The following is a 23,068-nucleotide window of genomic DNA, read 5'->3' on the forward strand; positions in this document are numbered from 1 at the left end:
AAAATATTTTCCCAATATGTTACTTCCCTTCTAATCTTGTTTGCATTAGTATTGTTTGTACAGAAACTTTTTAGTTTGATGTCATCAAAATCTTCTATTTTGTGATCAATAATGATCTCTAGTTCTCCTCTGGTCATAAATTCCTTCCTCCTCCACAAGTCTGAGAGGTAGATTATCCTCTGTTCCTCTAATCTATTTATTATCTCCCTCTTTATGCCTAAATCATGGACCCATTTTGATCTTATCTTGGTATATGGTGTTAAGTGTGGATCCATATCTAATTTCTACCATACTAATTTCCAGTTTTCCCAACAGTTTTTTCCAAATAATGAATTTTTATCCCCAATGTTGTTATCTTTGGGTTTGTCAAAGATTAGATTGCTATAGATGTACCCTTTTTTGTCCTTTGTATCTAATCTGTTCCACTGATCTACCGTTCTATTTCTTAGCCAATACCAAATGGTATTGCTGCTTTATAATATAGCTTTAGATCAGGTACACCTAAACCACCTTCCTCTGACTTTTTTTTCATTAGTTCCCTTGCAATTCTCGACCTTTTATTCTTCCATATGAATTTTGTTGTTATTTTTTCTAGGTCATTAAAATAGTTTCTTGGGAGTCTGATTGGTATAGCACTAAATAAATAGATGAGTTTGGGGAGTATTGTCATCTGTATTCGCTCGGCCTATCCAAGAGCACTGAATGTCTTTCCAATTATTTAAATCTGACTTTATTTTTGTGGCAAGTCTTTCGTAATTTTTCTCATATAATTCCTGACTATTCTTTGGTAGATGGATTCCCAAATACTTTATACTCTCAACATTTGTTTGGAATGGAATTTCTCTTTGTATCTCTTGCTGTTGCATTTTGTTGGTGATATATAAAAATGCTGAGGATTTATCTGGATTTATTTTGTATCCTGCCACTTTGCTAAAATTCTGAATTATTTCTAATAGCTTTTTAGCAGAGTCTTTGGGGTCTCTAAGTATACCATCATGTCATCTGCAAAGAGTGATAGTTTGATTTCCTCATTTCCTACTCTAATTCCTTGAATCTCTTTCTCGGTTCTTATTGCCGAGGCTAGTGTTTCTGGTACTATATTGAATAGTAATGGTGATAGTGGGCAACCTTGTTTCACTCCTGATCTTACTGGGAAAGGTTGCAGTTTATTTCTATTGCATATTATGCTTACTGAAGGTCTTAAATATATGCTCCTGATTATTCTAAGGAATAGTCCATTCATTCTTTAGTATGAGATTATTTAGTTTCCAATTGCTTTTTGGTCCATTTTCCCCTGGTATTTTTTTAAGCTGAGCAGACTGAAGGGTGATGGGGTATGTTCTCAGCTGTTTCTATGGAGAGAGCTTTAACACAGTTTTGGCTACTTTACTCTGGCAGAAAGCAGAAAATCTAAAAATAGAGGGGGTGAAGACTATAACCCGGAAAAACTAGTCTCTCCAGGGACCTGGCCATACCCATCCACATCCACCCACAGTGACTCAAGACACTCTCAGAGTCTCAAAATGCAGACACAGGGCAACCATTGCTATCTGATAGTGCCTTGCTGCTAGCCCCCTACACTCTGTAAAGGAAGCTGGGTTATTCCATCCAGCCCATCCCCCCCCAAAAAAAAGCAGACCATTTATTTTTTTGTTAGTTTGTTTTCTTTGAGTCTTCTTTGGCAAAATGAGCAAAAAATTAAAGCGCACTCTTAACTATTGATAGCTTCTATATGGATAGAGAACAGACTTTAAATCCTGAGGATACTAAAAACAGTCTGTCTCCAGATGAATCCCCAAAGGAGGAAATTATTTTGAGATCTTTATGTCTTAATATATGGTCAATTTTTGTATTGGTTGTATGAACTGCTGAGAAGAAAGTATACTCCTTTCTATCACCATTCAGTGTTCTCCAAAGATCTATCATACCTAGTTTTTCTAATGTTCTATTTACCTCTTTAATTTCTTTCTTATTTGTTTTATGGTTTGATTTATCTAATTCTGAGAGTGCAAGGTTGAGATCTCTCACTATTATAGTTTTGCTGTCTATGTCTTTTTGCAACTCTCTTATCTTCTCCTTTAGGAAGTTAGATGCTATACCACTTGGTGCATATATGTTTAGTATTGATATGGCTTCATTGTCTATGCTATCCTCTAGCAGAATATAGATTCCTTCTTTATCTCTTTTAATTAGTTCAATTTTTGCTTTTGCTTGATCTGAGATAAGAATGGTTACCCCTGCTTTTTTCACTTCAGTTGAAGCATAATAGATTCTGCTCCAGCCTTTTACCTTTAATCTGTATGATCTCCCTGCTTTAAATGTGTTTCCTGTAAACAACATATTGTAGTGTTCTGACTTTTGATCCAGTCTGCTATCCATCTCATCTTAATGGGAGAGTTCTTCTCATTCACATTTACAGTTAAAATTACTAATTCTGTGTTTCTTGCCATCATATAATCCCTAGATTTTGCTTTTTTTCCCTTGCCCCCCCCCAAACTCCTTCCCCAGTATTAAAATTTGGGCCCTCCCTTTTTAGTACCTCTCCTACCTCCTTTTAAATCCATTCCCTTTTCTTCCATTATTACTCTTTTCCTTTTCCATTTTCCTCTCCCCTTTTTTGATGAGGTGAGAGAGAATACTCTGTAAAACAAATATGTCAATTATTTTCTCTTTGAGCAAATTCTGATGAGAGTACAATTCACATAATGTTCCATCCCCTCTCTAAATTTCCTCATGTATGATAGGTTTCCTTTGCCTCTTCATGGGGTGTAGTTTCCCTCTTTGTCTCCCCTTTTCCCTTTTTCTGACACTATCCCCTTTCTCTTTCTATTTCCTTTTTTTATGTTGTATCAGTAAAATCAAATTATACATGTGGACTTTCTGTATATCCACAACAGAAATACAGTTCTCTAGAGTTCCTTTTACCTTTTTATGCTACTCTTGAGTCCTGTTGGAGATCAATTTTTTTTTTGTTTACATCTATTTTCTTCCTTAGAAACAAATGGAATTCATCTGTTTCATTAAATGTCCATCTTCTTCCATGGAAGAAAATATTCAACTTAGCTGGGCAGTTTATTCTTGGCTGCATTCCAAGTTCTTTTGCTTTGATCCTTTAATGTTGAGGCAACCAGATTGTGAGTGACCCTTATTGTGGCACCTAAGTATTGAATTGTTTTTTCCTGGCTGCTTGCAATATTTTTTTCATAGTCTGATAGTTCTGAAATTTGGCCACAATATTCGTTGGAGTTTTGTTTTTGTTCTTGGGTTTTTTTAGGGTCTTTTTCAGAAGGTGTTTGATGAATTCTTTCAAACCTTATTTTACTTCCTGGTTCTATTACCTCCGGCCAGTTTTCTTTGATTATTTTTTGTAAAATAGAATCTAGGCTCTTTTTTTCATCATAATTTTCAGGAAGTCCAATAATCCTAAGATTATCTCTCCCAGATCTATACTTCCAGGTCTGTTGATTTTTCAGGTAAATATTTGCCATTTTTCTCCAGCTTTACATTTTTTGGTTTTGCTTGACTGATTCTTGGTGTCTCAATTAATCATTCATTTCTATTTGTTTAATGCTGATGTTTAATGAGTTATTTTCTTCATTCACTTTTATTTAACTTCTTTTTGTATATGTCCAATTAAGTTTTTAAACGAGTTATTTTGTGCTATGGAATTTTTTTTTCCATTTCCCTATTTTTTTTTTTTAAATTTGGTAAGTTATTTCCTTTTTCCAATTCAGAAATCCTACTTTCTTGGGAATTCTTTATCTTTTCCAATTCACAAATCCTACTTTCCAGGGATTTTTTAACCTTTTTTCAATTCATAAATTTTGTTTCCCTGCACTTCCTGTGAATTCTTTATCTTTTCCGATTCAAATTTCATGATGTTGTTACTCTCTTGCATAGCTTCTCTTTCCTTTCCACCTTTTTCTTCTCTCTTTTGAGGTTTTTAATAGTCTCTTCTAGGAGAGAGTTATGTAATGGAGGCCAAGTAACATTCCCCTTCAGGGTATTATCTGGAGACTGTCTGCTATTAGTCTCCTGGGGGTGCAACTATGCTCTCTTTCTGTACAGAAGCTATAGATTGTTCTCTTCATTTTTTTACTCATTTTTTAAAAAATCTATGGGGTTTGTCTTCAGAGCAAGGAGGTTACCAGCTTCCTCTGCAGAACAAGGACAGGTATATGGACAGCAGCTGTCTTGCGAATGGGCTGCAAAGGTACGAGGATGCTCTGGGAGAGAGTCTCTCCCCCCACCAGAAATGATTCAGAGCTGATTAGTAAGGGTCAGGTTGTGGAGGTTCCTAGTGAAGAACCTCGCTATGTGGCCTAGAGACTGCCCTGAGGCTAGAAGCTGAACAGTGAAATTGTTGCAACCCCAGGCCAAAGCCCTCCCCTCCCATGGGGTTCTGGATATTAGCAGCTGACCAGCAAATAGCCCTGGTGCACAGATTGGAAGCATCTCTGACTTGGGAAGCAGAGTCACTGCTGTGGAAGTTTTGGTGCTTTGGAAGTTTCACTGCATAAAGTGAGCCCCGCACTGTGCAGATTAGAGCCTGCCCCGGACTGTGTCCCCCTGCCTTGCAGATTCTTAACTGCCCCAAGAAAAAGCTCCATACAGCAGAAGGTGGCTGCACAGCCATTCCTTGATCTGCTCTGAGTCACTTCTGGTTTGCGGTAGTTATAGGTAGACTTTACTTTCTGCCGTTTTTAAAAGTTACTTTGATTTCTCTGCTGATCTACTGTTTTGCAAGCAGAGTAGAGCAATCATCCTATGCCAAAGTCATCTGTCTCTGTAGCTTTTCTAACCCCAGAGGCCTCCCCAGCCTGATCTGCACAATATGCTAGCTTAATTCTATCTCTGCCTGCACAAGTCTTTTTCCCCACCCCTCAGGACAGACCTTTTCTGATGAAATTCCAGATTCTCTTTGGCTGGTAAGTTGTAGTACTTCTAATCTTTATGGGTTTTACCAGTCAATTGCTATTTTTGAGGCTGAATTAAATTCTTGATAGTGAGGATAAGAGAGAGCTTAGAAAGTCATGTGTAGCTTCTCTGCCATATTGGCTTCTAGGAGAGATAATCTAAAGATTATTGCACTGCCTGAAAATCATGATGAAAAAAGAGCCTAGACACTATTTTTTTTAAAATTTAATAGTTTTTATTTAGCAGATATATGCCTGGGTAATTTTACATCATTGGCAATTGCCTATATATATATATATGTGTGTGTGTGTGTGTGTGTGTGTGTGTGTGTGTATATATATATATATATATATATATATATATATATATATATATATATATATATATATATATATATATATATATATATATATATATATACATACATGCTAGATACTATTTTTAAGGTAATCTTCAAAGAGAACTGCCCAGATGTCTTAGAAAAAAAGGCAAAATAACCATTGAAAGCATTCATTGAATATCTGCTGAAAGAGATTCCAAAATCAAAACTCCATGTAATATTGTGGCTAAATTTCAAAACTATCAGACCTAGGAAAAATAATAGAAGCAGCCAGAAAATAAATAATTCAAATATGAAGGAGCTACAATAAGAATTACTCATAATTTAGCAGCTTCTACATTAAAAGATAAAAGGGCCTTGAATCTGATATCCCAAAAGGCAAAGGAACTTGGAATGTAGCCAAAAAATAAATTACTCAACTAAGCTGAGCATTTTCTTCCAGGAAAGAAAATGGATATTCAATGAAACAGGTGAATTCCAATTAGCTCTGATGCAAAAACCAGAACTAAACAAAAATTTTGATCTCTAAATAGAGGACCCGAGAGGACAAAAAGGTAAAAAGAACTCTTGAGAACTGTATTTCTGTTATGTGTATACATAAAGAGTACATGCATAATTTGATTTTATTGTTAAAATATAAAAAAAAGGAACTAGAGGTAGAAAGATTGTACCAGAAAAAAAAGGGGGGAAATGAAGGTAAAAAGAGGGAAATTACATCTTACAAAGAAGTAAAGGAAACCTAATATATCTGAGGAAAAGAAGGGACAGGATTCATTCCTTTTTTGTGTGAATCTTACTCTCATCAGATTTGGCTCAAAGAGAAAATATTAGACATATTTGGTTTACAGAGAAACTCTCACCTCATTGAAAAGTGGGAGGGGAAGAATGGTAGGGGAAAAGCAAAAAGGGAAGATGTAGGCTAAATAGAAGAGAACAGGGAAATAATAGGGGAAAGGCTTAAGAAAGGAGGAGGAACTCTAAGGGTGTGAGGGATTCTAAAGAGGGAGTGCTGAGTGAGGGAAGTAGTGCCCATAAGATTAATAATGGGGAGGGAGATAAGGGGGAAAGGAAAAAGAAAAGCATAATCTGGGGATGATAAAATAGCAGGAAATACAGGATTCGTAGTTTTGTTTTGTTTTTTACATAAAGTTTTTTATTATTATAACTTTTTATTGACAGAACATATGCTTAGGTAATTTTTTTACAACATTATTGCTTGCACTCAGTTCTGTTCTGACTTTTCCCTTCCCTCTTTCTACCCCCTTCACTATATGGCAATCAGTCTTATATACGTTAAATATGCGATAATATATAGGATATCCTAGGTACAATATGTGTGTGTAGGACCAAACAGTTCTCTTGTTGCACAGGGAAAATTGGATTCAGAAGATAAAAATAACCTGTAAAGAAATACGAAAATGCAAACAATTTACACTCATTTCCCAGTGTTCATTCTCTGGGTATAGCTGAGTCTGTCCATCATTGATCAATTGGAAGTGAATTAAATCTTCTATTTGTTGAATATATCCACTTTCATCAGAATACATCCTCACAGAGTATTGTTGTTGAAATATATAATGATCTCCTGGTTCTGTTCATTTAACTTAGCATCAGTTCATGTAAGTCTCTCCAAGCCTCTCTGTATTCATCCTGCTGGTCATTTCTTACAGAACAATAATATTCCCTAACATTCCTATGCCACATTTTACCCAACCATTCTCCAATTGATGGGCATCCATTCATTTTCCAGTTTCTATTTTCTATAAAAAGGGCTGCCACAAACATTTTGGCACATACAGGTTCCTTTCCCTTCTTTAGTATTTCTTTGGGATATAAGCCCAGTAGTAGCACTGCTGGATCAAAGAGTATGCAAAGTTTGATAACTTTTTGGGCATAGTTCCAAATTGTTCTCCAGAATGGTTGGATTCTTTCATATCTCCAACAATGCATCAGTGTCCCAGTTTTCCCACACCCCTCCAACATTGATCATTATTTTTTCCTGTCATCTTAGCCAATCTGACAGGTGTAGAGTGGTATCTCAGAGTTGTCTTAATTTGCATTTCTCTAATCAGTAGTGATTTGGACCACTTTTTCATATGAGTGTAAATAGTTTCAATTTCATCATCTAAAATTGTCTGTTCATATCCTTTGATCATTTATCAATTGGAGAACGGTTTGATTTCTTATAAATTAGAGTCAGTTCTCTATATATTTTGGAAATGAGGCCTTTATCAGAACCTTTAATGTAAAATGTTTTCCCGGTTTATTACTTCCCTTCTAATCTTCTTTTGTTTGCACAAAGGCTTTTTAATTTGATGTAATCAAAATTTTCTATTTTGTGATCAATAATGATCTCTAGTTCTTCTTTGGTCACAAATTCCTTCCTCCTCTACAAGTCTGAGAGATAAATTATCCTATGTTCCTCTAATTTATTGTTCTTAATGCCTAAATCATGGACCCATTTTGATCTTATCTTGGTATTTGGTGGTAAGTGGGGGTCCATTCCTAGTTTCTGCCATAGTAATTTCCAGTTTTCCCAGCAGTTTTTGTTAAATAATGAATTCTTATCCCAGAAGTTGGGATCTTTGGGTTTGTCAAACACTAGATTGGTATAGTTATTGACTATTTTGTCTTGTAAATCTAACCTATTCCAATGATCAACTAATTATTTTTTAGCCAATACCAAATGGTTTGGTAAATGCTGCTTTAAAATATAGTTTTAATTCAGGTACAGCTAGGCCATTTTCATTTGATTTTATTTTCATTAATTCCCTTGAAATTCTCAACCTTTTGTTCTTCCATATGAATTTTTTATTATTTTTCTAGGTCATTAAAATATTTTCTTGTGAGTCTGATTGGTATAGCACTAAGTAAATAGATTAGTTTAGGGAGTATTGTCATCTTTATTATATTTGCTCATTCTCTCAAAGAGCACTTAATATTTTTCCAATTTTTAAAATCTGACTTTATTTTTGTGGAAAGTGTTTTGTAATTTTGCTCATATAATTCCTGACTTTCCTTTGGTAGATAGATTCTCAAATATTTTATACTATCAACAGTTATTTTATTTTATTTTAATTTTAATAGTTTTTATTTACAATATATTTGCATGGGTAATTTTACAACATTGACAATTGCCAAACCTTTTGTTCTAATTTTTCACATCCTTGCACCCCTCCCCCCAGATGTCAGGTTGACCAATACATGTTAAATATGTTAAAGTATAAATTAAATACAAAATATTTATACATGTCCAAAGAGTTGTTTTGTTGTACAAAAAGAATCATACTTTGAAATAGTGTACAATTAGCCTGTGAAGGAAATCCAAAGTGCAGGGGGACAAAATTAGAGGGATTGGAAATTCTATGTAGTGGTTCATAGTCATCTCCCAGAGTTCTTTTGCTGGGTGTAGCTGGTTCAGTTTATTACTGCTCTATTGGAACTGATTTGATTCATCTCATTGTTGAAAATGGCCACATCCATCAGAATTGATCATCATATAGTATTGTTGTTATCAAAAATTATTTTGAATGGAATTTCTCTTTGTATCTCTTGCTGTTGGATTTTCTTGGTGATGTATAAAAATGCTGTGGATTTATATGGATTTATTTTGGGATACTGTATTTTCAAAATATTTTTTCTATATCTATTGGTTTAATCATGTTTTTGGTTGTTTTCTAATAGATATAGTATATTATGGTTATAGTTTTCCTAATATTAGAGCAGCTCAGTATTGCTGATATCAACCCCAACTAGTCATGGTGTTTGATTTTTTGTAATCTTCTTGCTAATATTTTATTTAAATTGTTGTATTCATATTCATTAGATAAGTTGGTCTATAGTTTTCTTTTTCTGTCTTTGCTCTCCATGATTAGGTATAAAAACCCTACTTGAGTCTTGGAACAATTTAGTAAGATTTCTTTGTCATCCATTTTTTCAAGTAATACATGTAGTATTAAGATTAATTGTTGTTTAAATATCTGGAATTTTTCATAAGGGATTGATTTTTAGCTTGTTCACTTTTTTCTAACATGCTTATTCTATTTTTGGCATACATGTTGTAAAGATAAGAGTGTATGTGTTTTAAGAATAGGTAATGAGATGACCGAGATGTATAATGATAGATAAATTTATATTTAACTAATACACACACACAATATTTATTTCTCTCCAACTACACACCAATAAAACAATTCAAAAATTAAAACTATCCTGAGTCCAGCAAAACAAATTTAAAATCATAATAAACATATATTACTAAAGCACTTTATAAAATAATAACAATTATTAAAAAAAAGAAAATAATATTAAAAAAATAATTAGTACTATAGGAAAATCCACATGAATTTCTAGAATGTTTGTGAAAAATTTTATAAAAAAGGTAAACATAAACTAGAAATTTAATTACAAGGAGAATTTTGATAGATTTTAAAATAACATATCCATTTTTATGAACTTATCTTTCCTTTTCCCTGCCATTAACTTCAGCAAGGCCTTATAACTTCTCCTCTAATCTATTATTCTAGGTTTTTAAATAGACTACAGTATTTTTCCTCTCAATTAATCCTACTCACTTCAACAAAATATAGATCTGAGGCATTCATATTATTGTTTAAAATCTTCAGTGACTAGCCTTCACCTAAAAAATTCCAAATTTCTTAACCTGGATTTCAAAATGCATCACAATTGCATTCTAATCCACTTGTATAGATTTATCACACATTATTCATCTGCTTCACATAAATTACATCAAATATATAAATTATATTATACCAAATAAGAACCTTAATGTTTTCCTAAGTATTATAAAGGTAGCATTTTATGAAAAGTAATTTGATAGTTATCAGTAGGATAGATTAGAATATATTGAAAAGTCAAGAAAATGGAGTTATCAGCAGTATGATTTTTGAAAGGCCTGAAGAGACTTACATGAACTGATGCTGAGTGAAATGAGCAGTACCAGAAGATCATTATATACTTCAACAATACCATATGATGATCAATTCTGATGGATGTGGCCCTCTTCAACAATGAGATGAACCAAATCAATTCCAATAGAACAGTAATGAACTGAACCAGCTACACCCAGCGAAAGAAATATGGGAGATGACTACGAACCACTACATAGAATTCCCAATGAATTCCTCTATTTTGTCCACCTGCATTTTTTTATTTTCTTCACAGGCTAATTGTATACTATTTCAAAGTCCGATTTTTTTTTTTTGTACAGCAAAACACCTGTTTGGACATGTATACATATTTAGTATTTAACTTATACTTTAACATGTATTGGTCAACCTGCCATCTGGGGGAATGGGTGGGGGGAAGGAGAGGAAAAGTTGGAGCAAAAGGTTTTGCAACTGCCAATGATGAAAAATTACCCGTGCATATACCTTGTAAATAAAAAGCTATAATAATAATAAAAAAAGAAAATGGAGTCAGAGAGACAAATTTGAAGACAATGTAAACATAAAGGGGGCACAAGGTCTATGACTATAATAGTGAGGCATGAAAAAAGGAAAAAAGTGAGGGAAGAAGTCAGCAGGAATTAATGGCATTAGCCTGCAACTGGAGGCAAAGGAAAGAGAAGAAAAAAGGAAAAATTTAAAAATAAAAGTACATAACCATAATACTCTTTTATTTTAAACATATATACATGGACAAGTAGCTAGACAAACTCTTTATGACATTTAATCATACTGAGCTTTCTTATTCACTTTTTTCATCAGTATTATCTTAATAATACCACTTAGCACTCCTAGCATGTACCATCTTCAAAGTGCTTTACAAGTTGTTACTCATTCTAATGAATTAGTTATTATCAATTGATTTGTTGGATTAATCTCATTTCTAAATTTCTAAAATTTCATTTTTATTGAAGATAATTAAGAAGGTGGCCAAACAGGAGCTCAAATCATATCTAATCATATCTTCTCTGCAAATATTTGATTTCTGCAAGAGAAAAGTATTTTTCTTCAAATACTTCTAAATTAGCATTACTAAAATGTTCTTCAACTCACATCTAACATGATCACATTATTGTACTATTCTTTCTTGATCTCAGAAATCTAAAACCATGATATATTGTAATATATTTATTCATTAAATTTCAAAAGGTTTACATGTGTCTTCCTCCTTCTCTCCTTTATCCCTTCTTTTCATAAAGGAAGTAAGTACAACCATTTTTATAGTTTTTTTTTTTTTTTTGGTTTTGTATTTGTGCTTTTTTTTTAATCTAACCTTTTTGCTATTGAGAAAAATAGGGCATTATCCATTACCTTAAAATATTTAATTTCTGAATATATGTACTGTGTATATATAAAGGAATAGACAATGCTTGTCCTCTAGAAGTTTTAACTCTAAAAAACCTGTTTTATATTCATTACATCAAAGGAAATATACTAAATAATTATAGTCTCAATGTAAGTTTATGCTTTTGCTTAAGTAATAAAGGAAAAAAGTCCTATTTTCAATTGAATGTATCAACTACAATGCAAAGGTATTTTGCTAACAAACCTAAATATGAAGGAGGAAGATTCAAAGCATACCAGTCAGAATGAGGGAGAACCTCTTATTTGTGCCAGATGAGGATTAGCTATTGAAATCTGGGATATTTACCTTGGTGAAGAAAAGATTAGGGTAGAGATCACGATAAGGATCATCAAATAGATTAAAGGTTGTGACATTAAATCAATGTTATATTTGTCCTACTTCAAAACAAATGAAAAATTGTGAAGAAGCAAATGGAACCCTGATGTAATGAAAACTTTCTAATTATTAGCTTGATCTCTAACTGATGTGGGATTGATCAAAATGTTGTGTTCTTCCTCCCTTCTTTCCTTCTCTTCTATTCTTTTTACCCCCTTCTTCCAAACTTTCATGCAAGACATAACCAACCATTAATATAAATGAAAGTTTCTTAGCAAAACCCAAATAACAAATTATCTAGAATGGGATTCTTTAAAGTTTGGGTTGGATCAAATCAGGCTGAGTTGTTGACCTCTCTTCCCAAATTCTGAAAAAAAGAAAAAAAAAAGAAACACATAACCATATCATCTTCCTTATACCCAAGATTTGTTTTTCATCCAAATCCTAAATTAAAATACTACAGAGAAAAATTAAGCAATACTACATCCAGTAGATGTTTCTGTTTGACATCATTTGAAAAATGTATCCATTGAATTCTATAATAAAAAATATTCTCTAAAGAGTAATCAATTTTTTTTCAAATCCTTTTTTATTGCTGTTATTCTATCTCATCTCAAACTGTCAAGAGTATCTTTATTGAATTAAATTTGAACTGTTCTAAATAATTCTCTATGCAGTATTAACTCCTTATAAAATATCAGACAAAGGAACACAGCAAAGGCACTTTTGATGTATAAAGTTTTTTTTTTTTTTCTAATTAACAAATATTAAAGCTCTTTATTAAAAAGGTATATGTATGGGTAATTTTTCCAACATTAACCCTTGTATAACCTTTTGTTCCAAATTTCCCCTCCTTCTCCCTATCCCCTTCCCTAACTAGTAGGTAGTCCAATACATGTTATAGATAATGATGAATGTTGGAGGGGCTGTGGAAAAAGGGGACACAGATACATTATTGGTGGAACTGTGAATGGATTCAATCATTCTGGTGAGCAGTTTGGAACTATTCTCAAAAAGTTATCAAGCTATATACCCTTTGATCCAGCAGTGTTTATATTGGGCTTATATTCCAAAGAGATCTTAAAGGAGGGAAAAGGACCCACATGTGCAAAAATGTTTGTGGCAGCCCTTTTTTTTTTTATTGGCAAGAAGGTGGAAACTGAGTGGTTGCCCATCAATTAGAGAATGCCTGATAAGGCATTTGACAGGTGTGTAGTTGTGTTTCAGAGTTGTCTTAATTTACATTTCTTTGATCAATAGTGATTTGGAGCACCTCTTCATGTGACTACAAATAGTTTCAATTTCTTCATTTGAAAATTGTCTGTTCATATTGTTTCACCATTTATCAATTAAAGAATAGCTTGAACTATTATAAATTTGAGTCATTTCTGTATATATTTTAGATATGATGTCTTTATCTGATCCTTTGGATATAAAAATGTTATTCCCACCTTATTTCTTCCCTTTGAATCTTGTCTGCATTATTTTTGTTTGCACAAAAAATGTTAATATAATCAAAGTTATCTATTTTATCTAATTCTAATTTATCTAATTCTTCTTTGGTCAAAAATTCCTTCCTCCTCCGCAAATCTGAGAGGAAACTACACTATGTTCTTCTAATTTGTTTATAATATGATTCTTTATATCTAAATCATGAACCCATTTTTGACCTTATCTTGGTATATGGGGTTAGTTGTGAGTCTATGTCTACTTTCTGCCATATTAGGTTCCAATGTTCCCAGCAGTTTTTTGTAAATTCCTGTCCAAGAGGCTAGGGCCTTTGGGTTTATCAAATACTAGATTGTTTTAGTTATTCTCTATTTTGTTCCATGAACCTAAACTATTCCACTAATCAACTTCTCTGTTTCTTAGCCAGTAGCAAATGGTTTTAATGACTGCTGTTTTATAATATAGTTTTACATCTGGTACAGCTAGGCCACTTTCATTGGCATTTCTCTTCATCAATTCCTTTGAAATTCTTGATTTTTAGTTCTTCCAGATGAATTTCATTGTTATGTTTTTTTTCTAATTCAGTAAAATAGTTTCTTGGGAATTTGATATAACATTGAATAAACAGATTAGTTTAGGGAATATTGTCATCTTTATTATATTTGTTCAATTCAAGAGCACTTGACCGTTCTCCAGTTGCTTACATCTGACTTTATTTGTGTGGAAAGTGTTTTGTAGTTTTGCTTATATAGTTCCTGACCTTATCTTGGCAGATAAATTCCCAAATATTTTATATTATCAACAGTTATTTTAAGTGGAATTTCCTTTTGTATCTCTTGCTGTTGGATTTTGTTAGTGATGTATAAGAATGCTGATGATTTATATGGATTTATTTTGTATCCTCCAACTTTGCTAAAGTTGTGGATTATTTATAATATATATTTTATTTGATTATCTAGGATTTTCTATATATAATATCATCTGCAAAGCATGATAATTTGGTTTCCTCATTACCTATTCTAATTCCTTTAATCTCATTTTCTTCTCTTATTGTCAAGGCTAGCATTTTTAATACAATATTGGAAAGCAATGGTGATAGTAAGCTACCTAGTTTCACCACCATTACTGGTAATGGTTCTAGTTTATCCCCATTACATATGATACTTGCTGATGGTTTTAAATAGATGCTACTGACTATTTTAAGGAAAAGTCCACTTATTCCTATAATTTGTAGTGTTTTTAATAGGAATGGGTGCTGGATTTTATCAAATGCTTTTTCTGTGTCTATTGAGATAATCATATGGTTTTTGTTAATTTGGTTATTGATATAGTGAATTATGCTAGTAGTTTTCCTAATATTGAACCAGCCCCGCATTCATGGAATAAATCCTATTTGGTTGTTGTGAGGATCCTTATCTGTAATCCCTTTGATAATATTTTATTTAATATTTATGCATCAATTTTCATTAGGGAGATTGGTCTATAATTTTCTTTCTCTGTTTTCAACCTACCTGGTTTAGGTATAAGTACCATGTCTGTGTCATAAAAGGAATTTGGTAGTTTTTCATTTCTTATTTTTTTCAAATAGTTTGTAAAGTATTGAAGTTAATTGTTCATTTTGGTAGAATTCACATGTAAATCCATCTGTTCCTGGGTTGTTTGTTTGTTTGTTTGTTTGTTTTTCTTAGGAGTTGATTAATAACTTCTGTTTCATTTTCTAAAATGGGAGTATTTAAGTAATTTACTTCCTCCTCTGTTAATCTGGCAATCTATACCTTTGTGATATTTGGGTAAGAAACTCCTAATAATTGCTCTAATTTTCTCTTCATTGGTGGATAATTCTCTCTTTCATTTTTGAGACTAACAATTTGATTTTCCTCTTTCCTTTGTCCAATCAAATTAACTAAAAGCTTATCTATTTTGTTGTTTTTGTTTTTGTTTTTGTTTTTTTTTTTTTTTTTTTTTTTTTTTTTTTTTTTTTTGTTTTACAAAACCAGCTCTTAGTTTTATTTATTAATTCAATAGTTTTTTTTTATTTCAATTTTATTGATTTCTCCTTTTATTTTTAGAATTTCAAGTTGGGTACTTTATTGGGGGGTTGAATTTTTTTTTTCTAGCTTTTTTAGTTGCAAGCCCAATTCATTGATATTCTCTTTCTCTATTTCATGCAAGTAGGCATCTACAGATACAAAATGTTTCCTTATTACTGATTTGGCTGCATCCCACAAATTTTGGTATGTTGTCTCATTATTTGTCATTCTCATGGATGAAATTATTGATTGTATCTACGATATTCTGCTTCACTCATTCATTCATTAAGATGAAATTATATAGTTTCCAATATCTTTTTGGTTTATTTTGCCCTGGCCCTTTGTTGAATAAAAATTTTATTGCATCAAGATCTGAAAAAAATGCATTTACTATTTCTGCTTTTCACCATTTGATTTTGAAGTCTTTATGTCCTAATATGTGGTCAGTCTTTGTATAGGTTCCCTGAACTGCCAAGAAGAAAGTGTACTCCTTTCTGTTTCCATTCAATTTTATTCAAACATCTATCTTATCTGGTTTTTCTACTATTCTGTTTATGTCTTTAACTACTTTCTTATTTGTTTGTGTGGTTTTATTATCTAGTCCTGAGGAGCACGGTTGAGATCTGCCACAATTATAGTTTTACTGTCTATTTATTCTTGTAACTCTTTTAACTTCTCCTTTAAGAATTTAGATGCTACATCACTTGGAGAATATATGTTTAATATTGATATTGCTTCATTATCTATGTATCCTTTAGCAGATGTAATTTACTTCCTTATCTCTTTTAATTAGATCCATTTGTGCTTTTGTGTGATCGAGATCAGGATGACTAACCTTGCTTTTTTTTTTTTTTTTTTTTTTTTTTTTTTTTACTTCACTTGATGTAATATTCTTCTCTTTAAAATATTAAGTTCTCTGGGAGCAGATTTCTTTGTGGCTTCTGGAGGCAGCCTTAGTTTCAGTTCAGTTCAATCATCACTTCAAATTCAGCTAGGAGTTAAAAGTTCAGATCCTTTATTGTCTCCTTCAAAATAGCTGGTTTACTTTCTTAGAAGCCTATCTCTCTCCTTGGTTCCCAGAGCTCTTGCCGCTAGTCCCTTGCCTCTGCTACCTTCAGCCTCTCTTCCTCTGAATGTCTTCAGCCAGCACAAAGGTGGAAGTTGGAATGAATCTGACTCCACCTCTGAGAGTGGGCTTGTGGGCTTCTATCCCTGAGAGCTTCTTGCTTATATGCTGTACACTGAATATCTTCCAATCATTACATCACTAGAAAATCTTTATTTGTTGTTTGATTAAATCAATGCTAAATTAGATTTAACCATTGTCTCCTCAATTCCACGTAGTACCTTGTTTCAAGTTCTGGCCCAAAACATCTCCTTGTAGGATCAGATCAACATACTGAACCATGCTAAATTAGATAATTATTGTCTCTATCAATTCCACTGCTTTAGTACCTTGTAAGAATCATAACAACCTGAAGCATAATAGATTCTGCTCCAGCCTTTTATCTTTACTCTCTATGTATCCTTCTGCTTTGCATGTATTTCTTGCAAACAACTTATTGTAGGATTCTGGCTTTTAATCTAGTCTGCTATCCACTTACAGTTTTTATTCATATTTACAGTTCAAACTACGAATTCTCTTTCCTGCAATCTTATTGACCCCAAATTATACTTTTCTCTTTCCCCCTTCTTTTTTTCTGTTTCACAAATTACATTTTCCTGGTAATTGCTTTCTTTTTTCCATTTTGTCAAATATATCTTTTAATGGATTATATGCTTTTTCAATTTCATTAAGTCTATTTTGTAGTGAATTTTCATCAGATAATTTCTATGTTGCCTTTTCCAAATCCTCTGCAAATTTTTCATTTCCTTTCCTCATTTTTCTTCTAACTCTTTTTTTAAGATTACTTTAACATTTCTTCTAGGAGAGCCTTGTGTGATGAGGATTAGGTTTTGTCTCGTTTTGGAGTTTTATCTGGAGACAATCTGTCTATAGTCTCCTTAGGGTTAAATACCTCTTATTTTTCGCCATAAAAGCTGTCAATTATGAGAGTCCTCTTTACTTTTTTGCTCATTTTTTTAAAGTTAAGGTCTGCCTTTAGGGTGGGGGAGATTTTCTGAGTGGATGCAGCTGAGCTAATTCAATGTTGACTCACTCAGGGTAGATGGGTGTGGCCAAGTCCTGTGCAATTCTGAGTTCATTATTGCTCTTTTTGTGTTTGTGTCGATGTTTTATAAGTTCTCTACTAATCTATTGGTTTGCAATGAGGGCAGAATGGCCAAGGCTGCTTAGATTCCTTTATGTTCCTCACTGTAGCTTCTCTGCCACACAGAACCTGCACCACCCCACTGAGCCAGCAACACCCTGGACTCTGTGTTGTCTGCACTAGCATTTTTACTCAGCTGGTTGTGCTGCCTGCCTCTCTCCCATTTCCAAATGAAACAGACTTTTTTTTCTGGAGATCTTTGAAATTATCTTTTGCTGATAATTTCTTGCACTTCAATATTTGTTGGTTCTGCTGGTCCAGATATAATTCAGATATTGGGTTTCGTGATTATTGTGAGGGTTGTAGAGAATGTCAGAAAGAAACATATGGCATCTCTGCCATCTTGTCTCCACCCCCAGAAGTCTGGTGTAGAAAGTATTATGGAACTCTTTCCTAGTCATCACTTTTGCTTTTGATCTCTTTAATTTTTTAAGCACAAAAATTTCTAGGATAAGAATTTATATACTTATATTTAAATTTATAATGTATATACTTAAATTTATAAACTTTGTTTATAGTTGTTCAAGTATGGATTTTGGTTGCCTACAGCCTGCTTTTTCAACTCTATTCATATTCAATTAAATATCACATACTAAAATTTTATTAAGTGCTTGCACTATGCTAAGGACATATACAATGATGAAAGAGAAGTATCATACCTTTTGGCCAGCTTAGACAAAGTGGAAAAAGGATATAGTCTACTAATGATACTCACCTTTTCCTCATCAATCCTTTACAAGTATCTGCACTATTACTATATTACAATATTTACAGGATTAAATATTATAATATATATAGTATTACTGAAGACCTGATCTGATCATGGTTATTCTTCTACTCAAAAAAAATTATGTGGTTCCCACATAATTTGCTTCTAGGCAAAAATTTAAAGTTCTTTATTTAGTATATACATCCCTCCATCATCTCATCTGTCTTTGTTATGTTTTTCAAGTCTTATATACTAATTGTTCTTCTTTACAAACTTTATTATCTTGCCATTTTGGTATACTTATTATACACAATGTTAAACAATCCATTTTCATTTTTCTACCCTTATACAGGCTGCTCCTCATGCCCAGAAATTCAGCTCTAAAATCTCAAAGTTCAGCTTTCATAAAGCTTTTCTGGATCCTTCCATCTCATGGATTCTTAATGTGTAGAGGGCCAGGAGGTAAGAATACATTGCTGGTCTTGAATCTTTCAGCAACTTGGCTCACCAAAACTCCCTTTTCTTATTGAAACAGCAGAGACTGCTTGTCAATATAATAAATTAATAATCCAGCGACTTAAGCAAAATACAAACACTGCTCTTTGGTTTATAGGCAAACCATTGAACTTAGGACAGGAAAAACAGCCTATAATAGAGACTAATGACATTTGGGAATGAGATATTTGAGACAATGGTATAATAAACTTTACTCTGATATCTGTCTCAACAATTTGCATCTTTGTCTAATTAACCAAGATCCAGGGCTTACCCATTTACATCTCAGTAGATCTTGTTTATTAGAGAAAATTATAGGAACTTCAAATAGTGTACTTTCTGTCAAGTTGATGAGCATTTGAGGTAAATATATTTGTCTCTCTGATCAATAAACTTGGAAGAGTTCATAATCTGGACTTATCTGCCTGACCTTGGTATGTTTACACATCTTTAATTCACTACAGGAGCTGAACTCCAAATTAAGATATAGTACATGGATTTTTTTACATGTTAACTGTACTTCAGTATAATTTGTCTCCTTGGTGATTCCATGTATTTTATTTTATACATTCCATATATTTTATTTTATACCTTAAAAACATAATTGTAGGCATCCTATAGTCTTCATCACACTACCAAAAGCATCTATTACATAAAATGATTAAAAATCCTGTTCTGAAGCTATTAATGCCCAGCTGACCCTTTCCAGGGGGAAAACATTACTTTGCATGACATAGTATATGCTACTATATACAAAACTATGCAACAAGTAGACATTTAGTAAATATTTAGTGTTTAGTTCCTTATGCTTGATAACATTGAGTCAATATGCATAACCATATTCAGGGTAGTTTTAATTTTTCCTCCATAATAAGTTGAAAGTAACTCAACTAGTTGAAATGCATGAACCATGTGTTATAACATAGAGAGATAAGAAAGCAACCACTATATGGTTGCATTTTCCAAAGCTGCTAATTTGTTTCAGTTTCAATTTAAGTTTTTTGTCTGCTTTTTTTTTTTTTGCACTACTTCTGAGGAAATATGATTTGTCCACAAGGATAGTAAGTGTCAGTTCTTTCAGGCTGAATTTAAAGCCAGTTCCTCCTAATTGAAGGGTCTGTGTGCTTTATTTACTGTTCCACCCAGATGCCCATAGTATCTACTTTTTTAAAACAACTTGGATGAAAAGTTCTATCTTCAGTTTAATATAACAGCTACAGTGCTGAAGCACATTTTAATAATAAAGCTAAACATGATATTCTGACATCTTAACATAGAATAATTTGAAGTTTAATTTTTTTAATATGTCATTTATAAAAGAACAGTCAACCTTATGGATATAAACCCTTTGATTTAGAAAGATTACTGGTATGGAATGGCATCTAATCATTTGGCATATCAACTTTGTGGAAATAAAGTGCAATTACTATAATCATTAATAAATGGCACTAGGGATGGGATGAGCATTTTATAAAATGCAAATACCAGGAATCCATTTCTTCTGACACTGACAGTCATGGGAATTATAGCATTCTATGCCACTGAGTTCGATATGCCATTTAACTCTTAGATGAATTAAAGTGTCTTGTTTCAAAATTTCCTTCAACTTATAGAGTTTTTTTCCCTAATATTTATTTGCCTTACATAATAATGTCTCCTTGTAATAATTCTGCAATTCTAAAAGAAATGTTAACTATTGAAAAAATTCAAATATTAATTATAGCAGTATAATAACATAATGATCAATAAATGTACCCCAAAGGCAATAATGATATCTGTATGATAAGAATATAACTAATGAGCCATACAATTGTCAACAGCTTATCAATCATCATCTCTGTACCAGATGCTGTGTTACACTTTAATATGTATTTGTAGCCTATTTGTAGCCTAACTTCTTTATTATAATTTAGAGTTATGAAATGTTTTAATAAAAATCTTCTCAAAGGTTCATTTAAAATGTTCATACATTGAAAAGGCAGGTTTCATTTTTTAAAAGTCAGATATATGACTCAAGGTTTAGAACACAGAGGCTAGAGTCAGGGAGACCTTCAAATATGACCAGAACTTCCTAGTTCTGTGACCCTTGACAAGATATCTGTCCTCTGCCTTTCCTTATAAAGATAATAATGACACTCACCTCCCAGGGTTGTTTGGAGTACCAAATTAAATAATATTCATAAAGTATTTAATACAAGAAATATCACAAAATAGGATCTTAAAAATAATTATTTCCTTTGATCATTACTCTGTTTTACAAATAAGGAAACTGAAGTTTCTAAAAGGCTTTTTAGTTTAGTAACAGATGAAACCAAGTCTTGAACCTGGGGATTCTTTATTCCATGATGCTTTTAAGGAGCAAAAATAATTTTATAAAATATTGCTGCAGATTCCAGACCTGTATTGTTCAAACTTATAATTTCATCAGCATAGGGAAATTTACATCTCTCTACTGATGTATAACATTTAACTCTTCTATGATTTATATTCATAGAAATTTGACTAAACAAGAGTTGTTAACCCTCCCCCATGAATGTATTTAATGTTTTATAACATCAATTTAATAAGTTTTTATAATAAATTACCTTTGTCATTTTACATTATGCATTAAAACATAAGGGTGAGAAGATATCCATGGGTTTGACTAAATTACAAAGATGAAAAGCAGAACAAATTTTCACCAATTCCATTGATTGAGAAGTTTAGTTTCTCAAGTTTCACACAGTATGTAAGAAAGATCTGTAGTTACCTCAGGGTTTCCTGAATATCCATTATAATATAATATAGTAATATGTAATATTGTAACATATAATAATATAATAAAATATAGTAAGCATAAAACTTTTACTAGTATTAAAATTTAAGCTCATAAAGAGTATGTTATGATGTACAGTCTTGTATTTTGAATCTGGAGACCAACACTTCAGTTCTTCTATTTACTTCAGCTATGACCTTTGACATATCACAGTCTTTGTGAACCTCAGTTTCTTCAACAGTAAAATAATGAAGGGCTAGATGGACTCTAAGCTGTTTTCCAAGTCTAATTTTATGCTTCCAAGTACTACTAATCATACACTTGAAGCTTGTTTTTGATAAATCTGTGGAAATTGTAACTATACTGAACTGAACCTAGTGTCTAAAAAAAGATCAGACTTTGGACAATTACAAATGTTAATCAAAAAAGAAAGCATGATGTGTAATGTGATTATTGACTTCCTTCAGCATACAGAGGCTCTCTTATGACATATTCAATGTCATCCTATTAAGAGTAGAAAAGTTTCAGGAATCTTTTTAATAGTGATAAAAATAGGACAGGTAGATATATCCACAAGGCAGTGCTTTTCTGCAACTGTTCAAAATGACTTATGAATATGGTTCTCCCATTAATATTACCAAAATCCAGGATGATAGTTTGAAATATCAGTGACACTATTTTTAGAGAGAGAAACTGAGGGTTAGCTGATTGAATAACTTAAGAAGGGATATATGGCAAATGAGTTCTGAACTGGGAAATAGAATTATTAATGCATAAATACATACAGAGATATAGATTTGTTATTTAATATAGACAGATATGTATATATTTGGCAATATAGAGATGTGTATAATATGTACACCAACACACCCATACATGACTTTATAAACATGACTTTATACTCACAAATTCCTACAGAAACATACACACACAAATTGGCACACTTGACATGTCAAGAGAGAATGAAGCATCCTCAGCAAGTTCTATGAATTTTCTCTGTCAAACTTATATAAGAGCATAAGAAAGAAACACCCAAGTTGACTGAACATTAATGGATTTCCATATGCATCATTGACCAAAATACCCATCTCAATAAACTCATATTTGAGAAAATAAATAGAAAAATATTTTCTTATCTAGATTTATGGGGATGCTTTCAACAAATTTATAACCTTAGAGTAAGAAGACACATTTGTAAGTGATGTAAGCATGCCAATGGACACCAAATACCAAATTGAGAGGTTTGTTTTATTTAGATTTCTCTAGATAAGATTATTCAGCTTCACTTAGTAGTGCCATGCAAATAGTGCTTTGTTTTTGTTTTTCTTTTTGTTTGTTTTGGTTTTGTTTCTTTGGGGTTATTTTTCTTTTTTTTTAACTATCATTAGGCTGTTCACTCTTTAAAGTCAAGTAGCATATCTTATCACATCTTTCCATCTCTCATATAATGTTCTA

Source organism: Sminthopsis crassicaudata, chromosome 6 (assembly GCF_048593235.1).
Source record: "Sminthopsis crassicaudata isolate SCR6 chromosome 6, ASM4859323v1, whole genome shotgun sequence".
NCBI lineage: Eukaryota > Metazoa > Chordata > Mammalia > Dasyuromorphia > Dasyuridae > Sminthopsis > Sminthopsis crassicaudata.